At 41.2% G+C, this 16,984-nt stretch overlaps 4 non-coding genes across 4 annotated transcripts; all 4 read left to right on the plus strand.

Annotated features, from left to right (window-relative positions):
- The first annotated feature begins 4,483 nt into the window (after positions 1-4,483).
- LOC134999648 (U1 spliceosomal RNA) lies at positions 4,484-4,647 on the plus strand. Its single transcript, XR_010201727.1, has one exon. It is a non-coding gene; the product is annotated as a U1 spliceosomal RNA (small nuclear RNA).
- Positions 4,648-4,799: 152 nt separating this feature from the next.
- Positions 4,800-4,962, plus strand: LOC135000083 (U1 spliceosomal RNA). Its single transcript, XR_010202119.1, has one exon. It is a non-coding gene; the product is annotated as a U1 spliceosomal RNA (small nuclear RNA).
- Positions 4,963-5,636: 674 nt separating this feature from the next.
- Positions 5,637-5,800, plus strand: LOC134999729 (U1 spliceosomal RNA). Its single transcript, XR_010201804.1, has one exon. It is a non-coding gene; the product is annotated as a U1 spliceosomal RNA (small nuclear RNA).
- A 151-nt stretch (positions 5,801-5,951) lies between these two features.
- LOC135000036 (U1 spliceosomal RNA) lies at positions 5,952-6,115 on the plus strand. The gene has a single exon (XR_010202075.1). It is a non-coding gene; the product is annotated as a U1 spliceosomal RNA (small nuclear RNA).
- Positions 6,116-16,984: the final 10,869 nt, after the last annotated feature.

Below are 16,984 nucleotides of genomic sequence, written 5' to 3' on the forward strand. Positions count from 1 at the left end.
CTTGCTAGCATTCAATGTACCTGCGGCTTGGCTCTAGCACATGGGTCTTCATCCTGTGGCCCTCCAGCTGCTGTGAAACTACACATCCCAGCACGCCCTGCCACAGTTTTGCTATAAGGTATGCTAAAACTGAGGCAGGGCATGCTGGGATGTGTAATTCTACAGCAGCTGGAGGGTCGCAGGTTGAAGACCCATGTTTTAGCATGCCTGTTCTATGATGCATGTTCCGTGATGTCACAATCAGCTTGGAATGGGGTGTCTAGCTGGCATTTGCTGACAGCCACTTGAGGGAGACACACATCAGGAGATGCAGCATATCGGAGGTCTTCGATGCCTTTCCAGCAAATGCACACCACCTGCTGCTGGTCTGGACACAAAACAATGCCCACAATCGAAGTCCCAAAATGCCCAACTACAGGATTCATGTAAGTAGTGAATTTAGGAATGAATTTAGAAGTAGGAAATTAAGTTAGTTCACAAGTACATTCAAATTCAGATCTAAAGTCTAGGTAGGCCTCACGTCCTGGCAGCCGCCAGCATTTAAAAATGCCTTGATTAGAGGTACGGAATTAAATGTAGATAAGAAGTAGACACAAAATAAGACTCCGCAGAGCAGTTATCAGGTGTTTTTATCAATTGTTGCATTTAAAAAATCAAGCAATTAGGGAACACAATGTTGCAACAATGTAACCCTATTTGCAAAATAGTACTAAATAAGTTTGTCGATGTAAGACATTTGCAAAGGCGCATCCAAAACACGCTGGAAAATGCAACTGAATCTGTTTTTGGAGGCTAGAATAGGAAATGTGCATCGGTCCTACAAGTACTGAAAGCTCTTCTCCCATCTCCCTTTTCTGAAAAGCCATTTAATATATGGTTCCCAGATAGGGGACATATCAGATATTGCCTTTCAAAAGCAGCAAATATCATACCACTTCTATTGCCATCAAAGATAAACATTGATTGTTTTCAGATATTGGATTGAAAAAGCAGTCTTTATTGACATAAAGAAGCAAAAAAACATATATAAACATTACACACATAAGTACTGTGTTGCAGCACAGCCAAATCACAATACAAATGCTGTCGGTATAGTACAGTTCAAGAACTACAGTACAGGTCAGCCTACACTATAAATCATGAACTGCACTATACATTTAAACAATACAATAGTTAATAAGGCTATGGGTGTGGAGTGTAAGAGGGTGACGGAATCACAAGCCCAAAGCTTTATTGAAAGACAGACACATATAAAGGGAGGATTAATAAATACAAAGATACCCTTTACTATAGAATGTAGTCCAATCCGGTCTTTCAACTCTTCCACAACTGAAAAACGGATAGTGTTCCCAAGCCTTCCATCCTGGAATATCTTCAGTCTCTCGCCAATGAAGAAAACAATCCCTCCAGCAGACTCTTCAACCACAATACAATATCACAGCCAAAAGAGCGAGAAGCAACTACACTTGCGTTTAAACAAAATGGCTAAAACTTAGTGGAGGAAAGTGCAGTGCAACAAAACATAAGCTGACACAATCATGGAGAATGCGCCAGCATATATGCTCTTCTGTCTATATTTTCCAAACCTGCTCTTGTCCCCTCCAGTTGCTCCATGTAGATTTGACGTCTGGCAAGGTGCATAACTCACTGACAAGCAGGCACACTCCTGCATGAGTTTTCTCTCTCACTAGCTGGATGATACACATTCATTTGCATGTGCTCCACCTCCGACACACCGCCCACCCAACCACCCAGTCACCAGAGCCACCCACAAGCCAACTGGCTCCGTGATTTAATTTGCACAGTGCAGTCATCCAGGCAGCATGTCCTTCTCAATGGAATAATCTCTGGTTCCATGGAATCTTCCGCATTGGAATGCTGCGGAACAAAAAGGATTTAAACATTCAGCTTGCTAGCATTCAATGTACCTGCGGTTTGGTTCTAGCACATGGGTCTTCATCCTGTGGCCCTCCAGCTGCTGTGAAACTACACATCCCAGCATGCCCTGCCACAGTTTTGCTATTAAGGTATGCTAAAACTGAGGCAGGGCATGCTGGGATATGTAGTTCCACAGCAGCTGGAGGGTCGCAGGTTGAAGACCCATGTTCTAGCATGCCTGTTCTATGATGCATGTTCCGTGATGTCACAATCAGCTTGGAATGGGGTGTCTAGCATGCATATGCTGACAGCCACTTGAGGCAGACACACATCAGGAGATGCAGCATATCGGAGGTCTTCGATGCCTTTCCAGCAAATGCACACCACCAGCTGCTGGTCTGGACACAAAACAATGCCCACAATTGAAGGCTCAAAATGCCCAACTACAGGATTAATGTAAGTAGTGAATTTAGGAATGAATTTAGAAGTAGGAAATTAAGTTAGTTCACAAGTACATTCAAATTCAGATCTAAAGACTAGGTAGGCCTCACGTCCTGGCAGCACCCAGCATTTAAAAATGCCTTGATTATAGGTAGGGAATTAAATGTAGATAAGAAGTAGACACAAAAGAAGACTCCACAGAGCAATTATCAGGTGTCTTTATCAATTTTTGCATTTAAAAAATCAAGCAATTAGGGAACACAATGTTGCGACAATGTAACCCTATTTGCAAAATAGTACTAAATAAGTTTGTCGATGTAAGACATTTGCAAAGGCGCAAACAAAACACGCTGGAAAATGCAACTGAATCTGTTATTGGAGGTTAGAATAGATGCAGGATCAAGTAGCTCAATGGGTAGGGTGTTTGATTAGAATTTAACAGGTTATAGGTTTGAATCCTGGGTATGATAGTTTGAGGTGTTATTTAATAAAGTATGTTTATATATTAGTCACACATGGCTTACTTGTACAAATGGCATGTCACCAGTTAGTGCTGACTGCTGATATGCCATTTACACAAACATGCCATGTGTGACTGTATATGCATTTAAGGAGGGCACCCCTGCAATACCACAAACCATTGAGTGTCAAGTATACTAGATATATCTTCATATCTCATGTGCTTTCTCTGAGACCAATCTTGTTATGCCCCTTCCCCACAAGGCATGCGCCTTTTGTCCATATTGCAAAAATGGGGGGGAGGGCATATAATTCTCTGTCACAGGGCACCAAAAAGTCTAGTTATGGCTCTGGTATGCATTATGTAATCTGGCAGACCATCTCTCCAACACTGGCTGGTTGGAATAGAAATCCGGTTATCTATGTGAGCAAATGACCATCAACGATTTACTCTCAAACACTAAAAAATGGACAAAAATGGTCCCCTAAACAAATTGGTTAAATTTTGGGTTTAACCAATTTGTGTAATGACCATTTTTGACCACTTTTCTAGTGTTTGGGAGCAAATGGTTAATTGACATTTGCTCCTATACATTACCAGATTTTCATTCCATCCATCCAGACTGGATAGATAGCCTGACAGATAATTGTGTAGTGTACGCCCAGGATAACTGTTAGTCATGCTTTATTTTATGGCGGCACATAAATGGGTGGACAGATCCAGGGCAAGCACTGCCCACTCATGCATAGTTGTCAACTGATGTGAAGTTCCAGGGGGCAATCTCAGTTATAAAGAGAATTATCTGGAAATTGTCCCTAGTTAAAAAAAAAAAAAAAAATTTGATCAACTCCATTTATTTAGTATGATATCCCAGGTGATAGGATGCCGGCAGTCAGAACAACATACTTTATTAAATAACACATCTCAAACTACCATACCCAGGATTCAAACCTATAACCTGTTGAATTCTAATCAAACACCCTACCTATTGAGCTATTTGATCCTGCATAAAAATTGTGAACATTATATGAAGCTATTGGTACTTTGCAAAAAAAAAGAATCAGCATTACAACGCAGCAGATCCATGCAGTTTGCAGCCACACACTACATGTATCTGCTCAGCCACAATGCTGATTATTTCTTCACAAAGTACAAGGTGAGCTCCAAACAGAATTCTCTAGCTTAGAATTATACCTTTCTTTGCCAAACCTAGAAGTCGGGCCCCCCACCCTGGGATCCCCCAGAGGGAGGCCTGCACCGTCATGCGGCAGGCTTGTCCGTTTTGGAAGCAGGCTGATGGGCAGCCCAGGATTGCTTCAGTCTGGGCTTGGCAGGTCTGGAAACATGAGCTTGCTTTGGGTATGCCTGACCTTGGGTACGCTTTACCTGGAGGATGAAAGGGCCAAGAAAAGTACTTTTAGCCTTCTGCGTGGTAGGAGTCATACTAGGTAGGCAAGCTGTTTTAGCAGTAGCCAGATCAGCTACAATCTTATTGAGGTCTTCTCCAAAAGGAGATTCAACTGAGGCAGCACAAGGGAACTCTCATCTGGGGACAACAACTGCAGGGAGAACACATATTTTCAGATGAACATGGTAGGGCAGAAGGCTGCCTAATACTGAAGCACCCCCAAACAACAAATCAAATGCAACTTACTTGACAGAGATGTGCCTGAGCAACGGCCCTCCCCAGCCCTATCCCAAATCATACTTATTTTGCATAGGAGATACCATGGTCATGAAGATTGTTCTCCCAGGGTTAGGTTCATTCATTGCATTCTGGGTATGCTGACCCCTGTGATTTCCCCAAATGTGGGAAACTCGACTGCATTATTTGTGGTAGTGGGGGACTGTGTTTGTGCTTTCCTCTGGTCAGCTCTGGTAAAAGTCAGATTTCTTTGTCTCAGATCTTCCTCTAGCCTTGTTCTTCTTTCGAGAGTTCCCTTGTGCTGCCTCAGTTGGATCTCCTTCACTTGACAGGGGGGTGCCCGAGCAGCGACCCTCCCCAGCTCTAGCCCAACTCCTACTTACCTGCCAGGTGAGATACTATGATCATGAAGTTGCTTCTCCCAGGGCAAGGCTCACCCATTGCACTCTGGGTGTGCTGCCCCTGCGATTTCCCCAAATGTGGGAAACTTGACTGCATAATTTGAGTTTTCCCTGGTCGGCTCTCATGTAATTCAGATCTCTTTGTCTCAGGTCTCTCTCCAGCCTAGTTTGCTGTCTGGTTCCACTTCTTTTTTCTTGAGCCCCTCCCTTCTATACCCTTGTGCACTATCCTGACTTCTCCTCCCGTCTGCTTACTTTGTGCCTCCCAATGCACAATGCAAACTACGGGTAGTGCTGCAGGGCCCACACCCTTTTACTTGCTTTACAGAGCAGCTCTGGAGCTGTTACAGTGCCCAGCTGCAGCAAGAAATCAGCTTGAATGCTTCAGGGGCTGGGGAATGGCCAACATGAGCCCCACACCGAAGGAGGGTGGGGGTGCTTAATGCGAACTAGGGGTCATCCAAGCACCACAAAAGGCCTCCATGCCCTGCACGCTCCTTTTCTCTTTTCATATGCAGACGAGGGTTGAAGCCAACTTTGACCCACTGCTTGGATGACATCACCATATTCAAATCCATCTGCTGCAGGCCATCCCCCAGGAATGCTTGCACTAGTTGTTGCATTTGGTTTGTTGTTTGGGGGTGCTTCAGTATTAGGCAGCCTTCTGCCACCCCATGTTCATCTGAAAATATGTGTTCTCCCTGCAGTTGTTGTCCCCAGATGAGAGTTCCCTTGTGCTGCCTCAGTTGAATCTCCTTTACTTGACAGAGATGTGCCTGAGCAGCGGCCCTCCCCAGCCCTATCCCAAATCATACTTATTTTGCATAGGAGATACTATTGTCATGAAGATTGTTCTCCCAGGGTGAGGTTCATTCATTGCATTCTGGGTATGCTGACCCCTGTGATTTCCCCAAATGTGGGAAACTCGACTGCATTATTTGTGGTAGTGGTGGACTGTGTTTGTGCTTTCCTCTGGTCAGCTCTGGTAAAAGTCAGATTTCTTTGTCTCAGATCTTCCTCTAGCCTTGTTCTTCTTTTGAGAGTTCCCTTGTGCTGCCTCAGTTGGATCTCCTTCACTTGAAAGGTAGTGCCCGAGCAGCGACCCTCCCCAGCTCTAACCCAACTCCTACTAACCTGCCAGGTGAGATACTGTGATCATGAAGGTGCTTCTCCCAGGGCAAGGCTCACCCATTGCACTCTGGGAGTGCTGTCCCTTGCGATTTCCCCAAATGTGGGAAACTTGACTGCATAATTTGTGTTTCCCCTGGACGGCTCTCGTATAATTCAGATCTCTTTGTCTCAGGTCTCTCTCCATCCTAGTATGCTGTCTGTTTCCACTTCTCTTTTCTTGAGCCCCTCCCTTCTATAACCTTGTGAACTATCCTGACTTCTCCTCCCGTCTGCTTACTTTGTGCCTTCCAATGCACAATGCAAACTACAGGTAGTGCTGCAGGGCCCACACCCTTTTACTTGCCTTACAGAGCAGCTCTGGAGCTGTTACAGTACCCAGCTGCTGCAAGAAATCAGCTTGAATGCTTCAGGGGCTGGGGCATGGCCAACATGAGCCCCACACCGAAGGAGGGTGGGGGTGTTTAATGCGAACTAGGGGTCATCCAAGCGTCGCAAAAGGCCGCCATGCCCTGCATATCCCTTTTCTCTTTTCATAAGCAGACGAGGGTTGAAGCCAACTTTGACCCACTGCTTGGATGACATCACTTGCTGCCTTTCCAATGAAGCAAGTTTAATTTAGTAATAGGTGAAAAACCATCCCTACAAAGGTGTTAATCAGATACTTGGCTTTGTGGACACTTTTCAGAGAACAAATTTGTTAGCATAAAAATAAAGCCAGAAAATGAAGAGCTGTTTAATCACTCAATTGGATTTTTCTGCAAGCGTATTTCTTTTTCTCTGCAACCCACTGCTAAGTTGTGCTTCCTAGCTGTTCTTTTATAAAATCACTTAATCAAATCTAACTCTGATTACATCAGAGAAGGCCAGGTACCCTACACCATAAGAGGGGGTTTGAAATTTTGACTTGTCTACTTAAAGATCACCAAAATCTGATAACAAGGTAAATTACGTCCCTGGGTAGGATTGAACCACCAACCTTTTGGTTAATAACCGAACACGCTAACTGATTGCGCCACAGAGACACATTGCAAAAGTATATACTGACAAAGGCTAATAAGCATTCATCTAGAACGTTTCCTAGAAAAACTTTAAAAAGTCAATAATCTGGAGAGTTTTTGTAAGATGTTTCTTCCATCAACCAATGAAGAAACACATTGGTACTTTCCCATGATGAATGAGTGCTTCAGGATCTCTTGCACTTACATGTGCAGCAGAGTACTGCAATGGAAGCATGCTGGGCCCATAACCCAGAGGTAGGCAGATTGAAACTATCCTCTGCTATATGCATTTTTTTTTGTTAATTAAAGTAATCCAAAACTGGGATTGATATTTTTGCTCTTTTATTTTTACTTAAAGTACAATAACTTTTATTATTTTAATTTGTTTTAATAGTATATTGACAGTATTGTTTTCTTTCAAAAATCCACTTAATTTTCTTTACCCTATTATTCAAATGGTAATTGACAAAAACAAACTACATTGTCACCAGAAGAGCAATACAAAATGTACAAGTGATATATTAAAATCATCTTTCCAGCTTGAATTTCAATGATGCATTGGGGCAACGATTTTGTGAGAAACCTCTTCACCCTTAAATAAAGATTTTCTTAATTCCTTACCTGTGTGCTAATTAGATATCACCTTGTTTTCACATTAAACAGACTTCCACATGAGAAAGCAGCAAGGATGCAGTGGCGTTAATGTTTCCTGGTGTCAACCTGTATTATTTCAGTAGATCTTGAAATGAGGATGCATCTTGCTGCCTTTCCAATGAAGCATGTTTAATTTAGTAATAGGTGAAAAACCATCCCTACAAAGGTGTTAATCAGATACTTGGCTTTGTGGACTCTTTTCAGAGAACAAATTTGTTAGCATAAAAATAAAGTCAGAAAATGAAGAGCTGTTTAATCACTCAATTGGATTTTTCTGCCAGCATATTTCTTTTTCTCTGCAACCCACTGCTAAATTGTGCTTCCTAGCTGTTTTTTTTATAAAATCACTTAATCAAATCTAACTCTGATTACATCAGAGTAGGCCAGGTACCCTACACCATAAGAGAGGGTTTGAAATTTTGACTTGTCTACTTAAATATCACCAAAATCTTATCACAAGGTCAATTACGTCCCTGGGTGGGATTGAACCACCAACTTTTTGGTTAATAGCCGTACACACTAACTGATTGCGCTACAGCGACACTTTGCAAAAGTACATACTGACAAAGGCTAATAAGCATTCATCTAGAACGTTTCCTAGAAAAACTTTAAATAGTCAATAATCTGGAGAGTTTTTGTAAGATGTTTCTTCCATCAACCAATGAAGAAACACATTGGTACTTTCCCATGATGAGTGAGTGCTTCAGGATCTCTTGCACTTACATGTGCAGCAGAGTACTGTAATGGAAGCATGCTGGGTCCATAACCCAGAGGTAGGCAGATTGAAATTATCCTCTGCTATATGCATTTTTTTTTGTTAATTAAAGTAATCCAAAACTGGGATTGATATTTTTGCTCTTTTTATTTTACTTAAAGTACAATAACTTTTACCTTTTTAATTTGTTTTAATAGTATATAGACAGTATTGTTTTCTTTCAAAAATCCACTTAATTTTCTTTACCCGATTATTAAAATGGTAATTGACAAAAACAAACTACATTGTCACCAGAAGAGCAATACAAAATGTACAAGTGATATATTAAAATCATCTTTCCAGCTTGAATTTCAATGATGCATTGGGGCAACGATTTTGTGAGAAACATCTTACCCTTAAATAAAGATTTTCTTAATTCCTTACCTGTGTGCTAATTAGATATCACCTTGTTTTCACATTAAACAGACTTCCACATGAGAAAGCAGCAAGGATGCAGTGGCGTTAATGTTTCCTGGTGTCAACCTGTATTATTTCAGTAGATATTGAAATGAGGATGCATCTTGCTGCCTTTCCAATGAAGCAAGTTTAATTTAGTAATAGGTGAAAAACCATCCCTACAAAGATGTTAATCCGATACTTGGCTTTGTGGACACTTTTCAGAGAACAAATTAGTTAGCATAAAAATAAAGCCAGAAAATGAAGAGCTGTTTAATCACTCAATTGGATTTTTCTGCCAGCATATTTCATTTTCTCTGCAACCCACTGCTAAATTGTGCTTCCTAGCTGTTTTTTGATAAAATCACTTAATCAAATCTAACTCTGATTACATCAGAGTAGGCCAGGTACCCTACACCATAAGAGGGGGTTTGAAATTTTGACTTGTCTACTTAAAGATCACCAAAATCTGATGACAAGGTCAATAACATCCCTGGGTGGGATTGAACCACCAACCCTTTGGTTAATAACCAAACACACTAACCGATTGCACCACAGAGACACTTTGCAAAAGTACATACTGACAAAGGCTAATAAGCATTCATCTAGAACGTTTCCTAGAAAACTTTAAAAAGTCAATAATCTGGAGAGTTTTTGTAAGATGTTTCTTCCATCAACCAATGAAGAAACGCATTGGTACTTTCCCATGATGAGTGAGTGCTTCAGGATCTCTTGCACTTACATGTGCAGCAGAGTACTGCAATTGAAGCATGCTGGGCCCCTTAACCCAGAGGTAGGCAGATTGAAACTATCCTCTGCTATATGCATTTTTTTTTTGTTAATTAAAGTAATCCAAAACTGGGATTGATATTTTTGCTCTTTTATTTTTACTTAAAGTACAATAACTTTTACCATTTTAATTTGTTTTAATAGTATATTGACAGTATTGTTTTCTTTCAAAAATCCACTTAATTTTCTTTACCCTATTATTAAAATGGTAATTGACAAAAACAAACTACATTGTCACCAGAAGAGCAATACAAAATGTACAAGTGATATATTAAAATCATCTTTCCAGCTTGAATTTCAATGATGCATTGGGGCAACGATTTTGTGAGAAACATCTTCACCCTTAAATAAAGATTTTCTTAATTCCTTACCTGTGTGCTAATTAGATATCACCTTGTTTTCACATTAAACAGACTTCCACATGAGAAAGCAGCAAGGATGCAGTGGCGTTAATGTTTCCTGGTGTCAACCTGTATTATTTCAGTAGATATTGAAATGAGGATGCATCTTGCTGCCTTTCCAATGAAGCAAGTTTAATTTAGTAATAGGTGAAAAACCATCCCTACAAAGATGTTAATCAGATACTTGGCTTTGTGGACACTTTTCAGAGAACAAATTTGTTAGCATAAAAATAAAGCCAGAAAATGAAGAGCTGTTTAATCACTCAATTGGATTTTTTTGCCAGCATATTTCTTTTTCTCTGCAAACCACTGCTAAATTGTGCTTCCTAGCTGTTTTTATAAAATCACTGAATAAAATCTAACTCTGATTACATCAGAGAAGGCCAGGTACCCTACACCATAACAGGGGTTTTTGAAATTTTGACTTGTCTACTTAAAGATCACCAAAATCTGATAACAAGGTCAATTACATCCCTGGGTGGGATTGAACCACCAACCTTTTGGTTAATAGCCGTACACACTAACTGATTGCGCCACAGCGACACTTTGCAAAAGTACATACTGACAAAGGCTAATAAGCATTCATCTAGAACGTTTCCTAGAAAAACTTTAAATAGTCAATAATCTGGAGAGTTTTTGTAAGATGTTTCTTCCATCAACCAATGAAGAAACACATTGGTACTTTCCCATGATGAGTGAGTGCTTCAGGATCTCTTGCAATTACATGTGCAGCAGAGTACTGTAATGGAAGCATGCTGGGTCCATAGCCCAGAGGTAAGCAGATTGAAACTATCCTCTGCTAAATGCATTTTTATTTTGTTAATTCAAGTAATCCAAAACTGGGATTGATATTTTTGCTCTTTTATTTTTACTTAAAGTACAATAACTTTTACCATTTTCATTTGTTTTAGTGCAAATGGCATATCAGCAGTCAGCACTAACTGGTGACATGCCATTTGTACAAGTAAGCCATGTGTGACTAATATATAAACATGCTTTATTAAATAACACCTCAAACTATCATACCCAGGATTCAAACCTATAACCTGTTGAATTTTAATCAAACACCCTACCCATGGAGCTACTTGATCCTACATCTTTTCTAACCTCCAAAAACAGATTCAGTTGCATTTTCCAGCGTGTTTTGTTTGCGCCTTTGCAAATGTCTTACATCGACAAACTTATTTAGTACTATTTTGCAAATAGGGTTACATTGTCGCAACATTGTGTTCCCTAATTGCTTGATTTTTTAAATGCAACAATTGATAAAGACACCTGATAATTGCTCTGTGGAGTCTTATTTTGTGTTTTGTGTTTAGTCTTTAGATCTGAATTTGAATGTACTTGTGAACTAACTTAATTTCCTACTTCTAAATTCATTCCTAAATTCACTACTTACATGAATCCTGTAGTTGGGCATTTTGGGACTTCGATTGTGGGCATTGTTTTGTGTCCAGACCAGCAGCAGGTGGTGTGCATTTGCTGGAAAGGCATCGAAGACCTCCGATATGCTGCATCTCCTGATGTGTGTCTCCCTCAAGTGGCTGTCAGCAAATGCCTGCTAGACACCCCATTCCAAGCTGATTGTGACATCATGGAACATGCATCATAGAACAGGCATGCTAAAACATGGGTCTTCAACCAGCGACCCTCCAACTGCTGTGGAACTATACATCCCAGCATGCCCTGCCTCAGTTTTAGCATACCTTAATAGCAAAACTGTGGCAGGGCATGCTGGGATGTGTAGTTTCACAGCAGCTGGAGGGCCACAGGATGAAGACCCATGTGCTAGAGCCAAGCCGCAGGTACATTGAATGCTAGCAAGCTGAATATTTAAATCCTTTTTGTTCCGCAGCATTCCAATGCGGAAGATTCCATGGAACCAGAGATCCTTCCATTGAGAAGGACATGCTGCCTGGATGACTACACTGTGCAAATTAAATCACGGAGCCAGTTGGCTTGTGGGTGGCTCTGGTGACTGGGTGGTTGGGTGGGTGGTGTGTCGGAAGTGGAGCGCATGCAAATGATTGTGTATCATCCAGCTAGTGAGAGAGAAAACTCATGCAGGAGTGTGCCTGCTTGTCAGTGGGTTATGCACCTTGCCAGACGTTAAATCTACATGGAGCAACTGGAGGGGACAAGAGCAGGTTTGGAAAATATAGACAGAAGAGCATATATGCTGGCGCATTCTCCATGATTGTGTCAGCTTATGTTTTGGTGCACTGCACTTTCCTCCACTAAGTTTTAGCCATTTTTGTTAAGCTCAAGTGTAGTTTCTTCTCGGCCTTTTGGCTGTGATCTTGTTTCGTGGTTGAAGGGTCTGCTGGAGGGAGGGATTGTTTTCTTCATTGGCGAAAGACCAAAGATATTCCAGGATGGAAGGCTTGGGAACACTATCTGTTTTTCAGTTGTGGAAGAGCACAGAGGTCGGATTGGACTACATTCTATAGTAAAGGATATCTTTCTATTTATTGACCCTCCCCTTATATGTGTCTGTGTTACAATAAAGCTTCGGTTTTGTGAATCCCTCACCCTCTTACACTCCACACCCATAGCCTTATTAACTGTTGTATTATTGTATAGTTTAAATGTATAGTGCAGTTCATGATTTATAGTGTAGACTGGCCTGTGCTGTAGTTCTTGAACTGTACTATACCGTCAGCATTTGTATTGTGTTTTGGCTGTGCTGCAACACTGTATTTATGTGTGCAATGTTTATGTATGTTTTTTTTTATGTCAATAAAGACTGCTTTTTCAAGCCAATATCTGAAAACAATCAATGTTTATCTTTGATGGCAATAAAAGTGGTATGATATTTGATGCTTTTGAAATCCAATATCTGATATGTCCCCTATCTGGGAACCATATATTAAATGGCTTTTCAGAAAAGGGAGATGGGAGAAGAGCTTTCAGTACTTGTAGGACCGATGCACATAAAGAAGCAAAAAAACATACATAAACATTACACACATAAGTACCGCGTTGCGGCACAGCCAAAACACAATACAAATGCTGACGGTATAGTACAGTTCAAGAACTACAGCACAGGCCAGCCTACACTATAAATCATGAACTGCACTATACATTTAAACTGTACAATAATACAACAGTTAATAAGGCTATGGGTGTGGAGTGTAAGAGGGTGAGGGAATCACAAGCCCGAAGCTTTATTGAAAGACTGACACATATAAGGGGAGGATTAATACATAGAAAGACATCCTTTACTATAGAATGTAGTTCAATCCGGTCTTTCAACTCTTCCACAATTGAAAAACGGATAGTGTTCCCAAGCCTTCCATCCTGGAATATCTTTGGTCTTTCGCCAATGAAGAAAGCAATCCCTCCCTCCAGCAGACCCTTCAACCACAATACAAGATCACAGCCAAAAGGCCGAGAAGCAACTACACTTGAGCTTAACAAAAATGGCTAAAACTTAGTGGAGGAAAGTGCAGTGCACCAAAACATAAGCTGACACAATCATGGAGAATGCGCCAGCATATATGCTCTTCTATCTATATTTTGCAAACATGCTCTTGTCCCCTCCAGCTGCTCTATGTAGATTTAACGTCTGGCAAGGTGCATAACCCACTGACAAGCAGGCACACTCCTGCATGAGTTTTCACTCTCACTAGCTGGATGATACACAATCATTTGCATGTGCTCCACCTCCGACACACCACCCACCCAACCACCCAGTCACCAGAGCCACCCACAAACCAACTGGCTCCGTGATTTAATTTGCACAGTGTAGTCATCCAGGCAGCATGTCCTTCTCAATGGAAGGATCTCTGGTTCCATGGAATCTTCCGCATTGGAATGCTGCGGAACAAAAAGGATTTAAATATTCAGCTTGCTAGCATTCAATGTACCTGCGGCTTGGCTCTAGCACATGGGTCTTCATCCTGTGGCCCTCCAGCTGCTGTGAAACTACACATCCCAGCATGCCCTGCCACAGTTTTGCTATAAGGTATGCTAAAACTAAGGCAGGGCATGCTGGGATGTGTAGTTCCACAGCAGTTGGAGGGTCGCAGGTTGAAGACCCATGTTTTAGCATGCCTGTTCTATGATGCATGTTCCGTGATGTCACAATCAGCTTGGAATGGGGTGTCTAGCAGGCATTTGCTGACAGCGCAACACGAAAAAAGAATGTGTGTGTCTGGCGCTAAGTTTTTCCCAACTGTAGCCTCTTAACATAGAGAACAACCCAAAGTAGGCTGCCTACACAAAATGGACCTGGAAATCTACTAAACATCAAATGTGTACCTAAAAAAAAATATGAGTGAAGGCGCACAATATGATAACCGACTGCTTCTTTGATACAATTTATCTAGTTTATTAAAATTACTGATTAAAAATCAATCTTATATAGACAGTAAGGCAAATTCATTAGCCAATAAATTTCATATTACCATAAAACAATAATTAAAACAATTACTCTATGAGCAAGCAAGTGTAAACTCCACACAGATTGCACTTTGATTGATATAGCTCCTTTAGAAAGCTTGCCACAGTTTTGCTATTAAGGTATGCTAAAACTGAGGCAGGGCATGCTGGGATGTATAGTTCCACAGCAGCTGGAGGGTCGCAGGTTGAAGACCCATGTTTTAGCATGCCTGTTCTATGATGCATGTTCCATGATGTCACAATCAGCTTGGAATGGGGTGTCTAGCAGGCATTTGCTGACAGCCACTTGAGGGAGACACACATCAGGAGATGCAGCATATCGGAGGTCTTCGATGCCTTTCCAGCAAATGCACACCACCTGCTGCTGGTCTGGACACAAAACAATGCCCACAATCGAAGTCCCAAAATGCCCAACTACAGGATTCATGTAAGTAGTGAATTTAGGAATGAATTTAGAAGTAGGAAATTAAGTTAGTTCACAAGTACATTCAAATTCAGATCTAAAGTCTAGGTAGGCCTCACGTCCTGGCAGCCGCCAGCATTTAAAAATGCCTTGATTAGAGGTACGGAATTAAATGTAGATAAGAAGTAGACACAAAATAAGACTCCGCAGAGCAGTTATCAGGTGTTTTTATCAATTGTTGCATTTAAAAAATCAAGCAATTAGGGAACACAATGTTGCAACAATGTAACCCTATTTGCAAAATAGTACTAAATAAGTTTGTCGATGTAAGACATTTGCAAAGGCGCATCCAAAACACGCTGGAAAATGCAACTGAATCTGTTTTTGGAGGCTAGAATAGGAAATGTGCATCGGTCCTACAAGTACTGAAAGCTCTTCTCCCATCTCCCTTTTCTGAAAAGCCATTTAATATATGGTTCCCAGATAGGGGACATATCAGATATTGCCTTTCAAAAGCAGCAAATATCATACCACTTCTATTGCCATCAAAGATAAACATTGATTGTTTTCAGATATTGGATTGAAAAAGCAGTCTTTATTGACATAAAGAAGCCATAAAACATACATAAACATTACACACATAAGTACTGTGTTGCAGCACAGCCAAAACACAATACAAATGCTGTCGGTATAGTACAGTTCAAGAACTACAGCACAGGTCAGCCTACACTATAAATCATGAACTGCACTATACATTTAAACAATACAATAGTTAATAAGGCTATGGGTGTGGAGTGTAAGAGGGTGACGGAATCACAAGCCCAAAGCTTTATTGAAAGACAGACACATATAAAGGGAGGATTAATAAATACAAAGATACCCTTTACTATAGAATGTAGTCCAATCCGGTCTTTCAACTCTTCCACAACTGAAAAACGGATAGTGTTCCCAAGCCTTCCATCCTGGAATATCTTCAGTCTCTCGCCAATGAAGAAAACAATCCCTCCAGCAGACTCTTCAACCACAATACAATATCACAGCCAAAAGAGCGAGAAGCAACTACACTTGCGTTTAAACAAAATGGCTAAAACTTAGTGGAGGAAAGTGCAGTGCACCAAAACATAAGCTGACACAATCATGGAGAATGCGCCAGCATATATGCTCTTCTGTCTATATTTTCCAAACCTGCTCTTGTCCCCTCCAGTTGCTCCATGTAGATTTGACGTCTGGCAAGGTGCATAACTCACTGACAAGCAGGCACACTCCTGCATGAGTTTTCTCTCTCACTAGCTGGATGATACACATTCATTTGCATGTGCTCCACCTCCGACACACCGCCCACCTAACCACCCAGTAACCAGAGCCACCCACAAGCCAACTGGCTCCGTGATTTAATTTGCACAGTGCAGTCATCCAGGCAGCATGTCCTTCTCAATGGAATAATCTCTGGTTCCATGGAATCTTCCACATTGGAATGCTGCGGAACAAAAAGGATTTAAACGTTCAGCTTGCTAGCATTCAATGTACCTGCGGTTTGGTTCTAGCACATGGGTCTTCATCCTGTGGCCCTCCAGCTGCTGTGAAACTACACATCCCAGCATGCCCTGCCACAGTTTTGCTATTAAGGTATGCTAAAACTGAGGCAGGGCATGCTGGGATATGTAGTTCCACAGCAGCTGGAGGGTCGCAGGTTGAAGACCCATGTTCTAGCATGCCTGTTCTATGATGCATGTTCCGTGATGTCACAATCAGCTTGGAATGGGGTGTCTAGCATGCATTTGCTGACTGCCACTTGAGGCAGACACACATCAGGAGATGCAGCATATCGGAGGTCTTCGATGCCTTTCCAGCAAATGCACACCACCAGCTGCTGGTCTGGACACAAAACAATGCCCACAATTGAAGGCTCAAAATGCCCAACTACAGGATTAATGTAAGTAGTGAATTTAGGAATGAGTTTAGAAGTAGGAAATTAAGTTAGTTCACAAGTACATTCAAATTCAGATCTAAAGACTAGGTAGGCCTCACGTCCTGGCAGCACCCAGCATTTAAAAATGCCTTGATTATAGGTAGGGAATTAAATGTAGATAAGAAGTAGACACAAAAGAAGACTCCACAGAGCAATTATCAGGTGTCTTTATCAATTTTTGCATTTAAAAAATCAAGCAATTAGGGAACACAATGTTGCGACAATGTAACCCTATTTGCAAAATAGTACTAAATAAGTTT

The sequence above is a fragment of the Pseudophryne corroboree genome, unplaced genomic scaffold (genome assembly GCF_028390025.1).
Source record: "Pseudophryne corroboree isolate aPseCor3 unplaced genomic scaffold, aPseCor3.hap2 scaffold_150, whole genome shotgun sequence".
In the NCBI taxonomy this organism is placed as follows: Eukaryota; Metazoa; Chordata; class Amphibia; order Anura; family Myobatrachidae; genus Pseudophryne; species Pseudophryne corroboree.